Source organism: Protobothrops mucrosquamatus, unplaced genomic scaffold (assembly GCF_001527695.2).
Source record: "Protobothrops mucrosquamatus isolate PMUCROS unplaced genomic scaffold, P.Mucros_1.0 scaffold1275, whole genome shotgun sequence".
Classification (NCBI taxonomy): Eukaryota; Metazoa; Chordata; class Lepidosauria; order Squamata; family Viperidae; genus Protobothrops; species Protobothrops mucrosquamatus.
The window spans coordinates 154,457-161,205 of record NW_015387481.1 but is presented as its reverse complement, the minus strand read 5'-3'; the positions used below and the strand labels follow the sequence as shown (position 1 = coordinate 161,205).

The window sequence follows — 6,749 nt, the reverse complement described above, 5'->3', positions numbered from 1 at the left end:
AGCACCACTTGAACACCATTGGCATTGACAAATTCTCCATTAGTCAATTGCAAAAGGCGGCCTTACTAGGAACTGCTTCCATCCTGCGACGATATCTGTAATACCATCAAACATCCACATCTGCCTATCCCAGGTCCTGGGTAAGGACTCGATAGGTAGACAAAATGCCAAATCCAGTCTGAACATCTGGCTGACTGTGCGATGAATAATAATAATAATAATAATAATAATAATAATAATAATAATAATAATAATAATAATAATAATAATAATAATAATAATAATAATAATAATAAATAAAAAAAAAAAGTTGGAAGGGACCTTGGAGGTCCAACCCCCTGCTCAGGCAGGAAACCCTATACCATTTCAGACAAATGGCTGTCCAGTCTCTTCTTAAAAACTTCAGTGTTGGAGCATTCACCGCTTCTGGAGGCAGGTTGTTCCACTGGTTAATTGTTCTAAGGTTCTTATCTAAGAAACGAGAAGGAAAAATAGAAATGCCTTTTACAGGAGTAAAATTTTCTGGCCATTGGAAAATAAGACAGATGTAGCAGAATGATCTGGCTCTCTCTTGCTAACCCAGTCCAAATCTACTTGGTTAGCCAAGGTTATTAGCAACTTGTTGGCTGACCCTGGGACCAATATATCTAATTAGGAGTTTGCTTTGTCTTTACCAGCTGTAATTCTCTTATTTTTGTGCTCAAAAACCTCTGGAATTTGTCAGCTCTCTAAAAGGATGCTTACCAAGGAAGTTGAACTCAAAAATACACGACTCAGGTAATGTATACTTGAGGTAATACAGATAGCACAAGTCCCCTAATTTTTCTTCCCTACACAGTAAAAATCCAGTTATATAGTCTGAACTAAGGGAGATTAACTGGTGCCTTTCAGTTTTCATAGCTGAGATTATGTTAACCAGTTCTCCTCATCTTCCACCTTAATTAACATGTCAATTAAATGTTTTAGAGAAGAGTCAGAGTCTGGACTAACTCTTAAATATAATACTATTTTTCTGGCCCAACTATACATCTGCAATAGATTTCATCAATGGCAATTCCCCCCCCCAAACCATTTAATGATAATTATGATGTGATGACCAAATTGGCGTGGAGCACATTTGAGAAGGTGACCCATTCCTCTTCATGCACGGCGTGGCCTGTAACAATTGTCCCCACACAACTTGTTCTCACTTCATGGTAGCTCTAGGTCAGGGGTGTTAAACTCGCAATGTCACATGATGTGACGTTGCCGGCAATGGGGTGGGTGTGATTTCGGCATGACGCATCTGGCCCACGGGCTGGCAGTTTGACACCCCTGCTCTATGTCATAGCTCAAGAAACCATGTAATTAGCAAAATAAATCACCCGGTTTCAGATCTTGCTTGCACCATCTTTTACCTGAAATGAGCTAAAAATCACAGGCATTTTGAACACTCTTTGCCAATCTTTGGTATCTGTATGTTCGTCTTGATATGAGCCATTTCCTTTAAAAAGCCGCTCTGTACAAGCAGCCTTAACTATTTGCATAGCTTGATGAGACCAGGAAAAGCAACTGGTGACTCTTCGCTGAGATGGAGAAAGATCGAAAGGCCTTCCTGAGTGGCTTTGCAGACGAAAGCTGTGAAAACATATGAGGCCCTGTTTGATGACTAGTAAGGGAAGAATGATAGGCTGTAGGCTGCAGGTGGGCTGTTTGAAGAAAGATTGAGGCTGCAAGGCATACACTCGAGCTGGGATGCTGTGGCGAGTGTCTTTAATCAACAGCTGTTGATCACAGCACTGGATATCTAATGGGACGTGCTTAAGGGACAAAGTCCTCACATAGTTCGGCTTGTGAAGTATCAACGTCTAAGACAGAGAAAATAATATGCGTAGGAAAGAAGAAAAGAGAAAAGGGCTCGTGCTTTAGAGTTAGCAAAGCCATCTTCTCCAAACTGGGGTCCTCTGGCAATTGCATTATCTTCTGAGCTTGGTCTTGTTCAGCAGTGAGTTTCAAATTTAGCTGGTTCCCACTGCAAGGCTGGTGTGCAAGTTGTAATGACTGGGTAGGATAACATCAGTTATCATTAATTTTAAAAAAATGTAATTCAGGAGACTTTTTCCCAGGCTACAATCTGGAGACTGGGGGAAGTAAGAAGAGAGGGAGAATTTAGAACAGGGGTAGTCAACCTTGGCTCTTTTATGACTCGTGGACTTCAATTCCCAGAATTCCTGAGCCAGCTTAGCTGGCTCAGGAATTCTGGGAGTTGAAGTCCACGAGTCATAAAAGAGCCAAGGTTGACTACCCCTGATTTAGAACGAGTGATAGAAGGATGAATATGAAGGAAGTCAAAGATCTACTCTAGGGAAAAGCTCCATTTGTCAGTTTATCCATCCAATGACTTAACTGCTGAGGAAGGAAAGGATTGACCGTAGATACACCGTAATAAGGAGGGAATCTTTTTACAACCCATTTTAAGTTACTTAATAAAATTTAATTTGACTTCTTGTTCAAATATCAACTAAGAGTTTGTGCTGCTCTACACCTTCCCCAAATTCCACTTGGTCTTGATACATCAGATAGATAGGAAGAATTTCCAAACCAGGAGAAGGCAGCAAAACCAACTGATTCTTTAGACATGTTTCTGGAATAATAGGATCGTGCTTTAATTATGAAGAAAGAAGAAAACAAAAATCCAAAGCCCCCAAACAGGGAAATGATGCGGAAGAAGGACATCTGTTGATTTTCCTCCAAGAGGATGGCTGTAGATTGTATTTTTCATAATGTTGAATTATTCTGGAGAGTTTCCCACTTGAAAACTCTTCTCAAGAGAAGCATAGGCTGGTCCAATAGAAGGATAAGATTGGAAGAGGAGATTTAGCCAGCTGCATCTGAAGCCTTAAGCATTAAAATAGATTTAGTAAGGCTGTAGTTTGGCTGTTATAATCATCTGTTGTGGTGGAATATAGTCCAGAGGGAGGGGCTATTTCCCAGAGGGCAAAGGAACAACAGAACTTGGAATGTCTGGTAGGCAGGAAGAGGGCAAAAATGGACCCTACTCAGGAGTTCACAGAATATATCCAGTAGTAATGAAGATAGTTGTTTGACTCTGGCAATATTCTTTTGTGGGTGAACAACAATACAGAACTACTCAGAAGTAACTCCACATGTTCTTGGTTGATCTGACATTAATCTTGCTTGGCTGTCTCTTTGCCTTCTGGGAAATAGCCGCTCCTTCCTGAAACTCTAGACTATATTCCACCTCATAAATGGATATTTCTTCTCCCCCCCCCTTTTTTTTTACAAGAGTTGGTTTTACAGTTTAGAAGACTTCTAATCACATTTATAGGCTGCCCTCTATGGCCTCCATAACAGGAGGAAGGTTGAAAACAGTCAGAAGGTGAAAGTGGTGTCCCTTTTGCATGTGTGTGTTGATTTCACAGCCAAATACAAAAGGGGCAGAAGGGGAAATATGAAAATACTAAGAGGGTCGGTATAAGGGAAGCTTCTAGTTACTCAGATGTAATTAATTATGAGAAAAATGATAATTGATAAAGTTATTTTGAATATTGACGGGAAATTAAAATTGAAAAAAAGAGAGAAAAAAACAGGATACGGATTGGATAAGGGAACTCTGATTGCAAATACATTTGAGATATGTTTTGGCTAGAGAAGATATTATAAACCGATATTATTGACCCTATGTATAACATTACAAACATGTAATGAAGATTTTTATATTTAATTGTATAGGTATTAATAGCAGTAAGAATTTTACTTGCCTAGTGGGGACAAATGATCATTATAGGAAGAAGAGAGGATCAGGGAAATACTGGATGGTGTAATATTGGATATTTTGAATGAAAGTTAATATATACCACTGAATGATAAAGGAACCCAGACACCGAGTTGTTTATTACTTATAATTGTAAAACTTGAAATTAATAAAATATTACCAAAAAAAAAAAAAAAAAATACAAAAGGGGCAGAGATTGGATCCCAATGGGGAATCCACCATCTTGCCAATTTTGACACTCCATGATGGATGTTGCTGTCTGCTTTATCTGTAAGAGCTCCTGGTGGCATTCATAATTTTTTTTCCCTTCTCTCCCCTACTCTATTTAAACTGTATGAGGAAAGTTAAGCTTAAGATCATGCTCAGATCCTTAATGAGCTTCATGGCTGAGTGGTCATTGGAACCTTGGCTACTCCAGCCCTAATTGGACTTTCTAATTGATCATCCTTGGCAAATAGAAGATGTGTGGACTTTAAATCCCAGACTTCCGCAGCCGCACAACTTCAAGCTGCCAAAGTGGAGAGACACTGTTCTGATTCCTCTTCCACAGGAAGGCAGCATTCTTCTCTCCCCAGTACTAGGTAAACAATGAGTTGTGTGGGCTTGTTGTGTTGTACTGAATGCCTTCCAACCCTTTCAGTTTCCCAGTGGCCTTTGTCCCAGTCTCAGTAGCAAAGCAAAAGCCGGCCAAAGATAACGTACCATAGCTTGATGTAATTCTTAATAATGAGATTCGCCGTACAACCCAAAAAGAAATTGCAAAACCTTTTTCTTCTGAGTTCATGAACCTTCTCATACAATAGAGACATTGGCAGGCTTTGTATTCACGTATTCTCATTGTGCCTTGCATATTCTGCTCATAAGAGAGTCCTTCCTTTTCCTACATCTGAGGACCTACATGTAGAAGAACTTTAGAAGAAAAAGTGCTTACATTTAAATATATTGTTTCCTTTCTGTCCTTTACAGATGGGGTTCTATAACCCTTGGTTATTAATTTCTCTGTATTTATGTCTTTTTTAAAAAGAAAATAGAGATACTGTATAATGGAGATGGTGGAAATACTATAGAATATAGACAATTCTATTCTATTTTTTGGTCATTGTATCTTTCATTTTGCTTTTGTTTGTGGTGATGATTTCTAGACAAACATGTCCTTTAAAGATTTGCAGGGATCTGCTCAATTTTAGCCTCTTTTTTAAAAAAATGCTGTTTTTTTCTACTTCCTTGGTGACAACGATGACTCCTTTCCAAAGATCAGGTTGAGAAATCTGCAAATCTAGTTTCTCTGTTATTTTCTGAAGTTTCTGAACTAATAGGAACATGGAAATTATAGAGTTTTCTCACAGGAAGAAAAATAAAAATGAGCCATCCTTGAAAGTCAAAAGACCATAAGTTACTAGCAAACACCGAAGAACTGTTTTTTAGGAATGATAGTTATGATGGATTAGATCCACACTTGCCTCTTGCAGACAAAACATCTCTTTCCATCTGGGAACCAACAGTTGGCAGGCTGATTGACATGAAACTCTGATCACATGATTGGCAGACTCGCAGTGGCTTCTAGTACAGGATATACACAGCCAGATTACCTGTAATATTGGCAGGAAGAGTTGTCTAGAGTTGGTACATTATGTAAGTTACTTCCATTCTTACGACATTGGAACAGGATTACCAGCATCAGCTTTTCGTTTCCAGGTTTTACTGTTTTATCTTCAAGATGCCATTATATCTGCCTGAAACATTTTGAGAGCAAGGGGACTTTGCTCAGACCTTGTCAGCCTTGTGAGTTAGTCTAGGTAAGAAGCACACTCAGAAGTACTAGTTCCAACTTTATTGCAAGATTGCATTAGCACAGTGGTTCTCAACCTGTGGGTCGGGACCCCATTTGGGGTCGATCGACCATTTCACGGGGGTCGCCAAGCAAGGCTGTCCGCCATTTTTTTTGTCTGCCATTTGTTTTGTCCGCCATTTTTTCCCCTTTTCCGGCGGGTGCCTTACTTCTCTTGGGCTGGGCCAGCTGGTGGTCGGCCTGCTCCGTCTCTGCTGCTTGCCAGCTACGCCTCGGCCGGCGCAGGGGGCGGAACCACGCATGCGCGGCGCTCCCGGGCAGGGAAAGTCCTCGACTTATGACCGGTTGGGTAGTCCTCGACTTACGACCGGTTTAGTCCTCAATTTACGACCGGTTTAGTCCTCGACTTACGACTGGTTGGGGTCGCGGCATTAAAAAGGTTGAGAACCACTGCATTAGCAGAATCTCGCAAGTCTAAAAGTGCACCTCTCCCCTCGTATGTTTACAATCCAAGAAAACTAGGATAGGTGCCTTCTGAGTTGTTTGCCATACCCACATTCCTTCTGTGTGATTAATTGACTCTTATCTGACTGTTGTCTAATCTGTGGTTCTTTCTCTTGTGTTTCAAGATCATTCCCACATATCAGTACAAATCCTAACATGTCACAGTCGATAAGAACTCAATTCTATAAGAATGGTTGGAGGGCTTTCAGGGTACTGCTATTTTGGAGTCCTCGTGGTTATGAAATCTGATTCTAGAGCAGCAAGAATCCTTCAAATTGCACTTGATGGGGTAGAGGAATAGACAAGCATATTCCATTCTCACAGCGTGCTATTTCCCCCCCCCAACATTCTTATGGTCCTTTCTGCCTGACACGCTTTTGCTGGGTTATAGATCCTATGTGAAATGCATTGATAAAGTCTTTTATATAATTAATATGTCGTTAATTATTGTTTTTATGTCTCAAACCCATTTACGCCTGATTACTTGGGTATGCAGTTAAAGAAAGTTGGGAAGCTATAGACAGTGCAAAATATAGCTGCCAACTGCTCTTGGGAGCTAGGCAATCAAAGTAAATAATATTAATCGTGCACCCACAACATAGGTTGATGCTCCATCTTTAAGCCCAACTTACCGTAAATTACTTTGAAAGTCCAAAACAGCTTAGGAGGACCAAATGAGCA

At 40.2% G+C, this 6,749-nt stretch overlaps 1 long non-coding RNA gene across 1 annotated transcript in view; it reads right to left on the bottom strand.

The window, feature by feature from the left end:
- Positions 1-3,872: 3,872 nt before the first annotated feature.
- LOC107292149 overlaps positions 3,873-6,749 on the bottom strand; it is a 12,087-nt gene continuing 9,210 nt past the window's right edge. The window contains exon 3 of the long non-coding RNA XR_001548986.1: positions 3,873-3,898. This is a non-coding gene — a long non-coding RNA (uncharacterized LOC107292149). The remainder of the gene's footprint in view (positions 3,899-6,749) is intronic.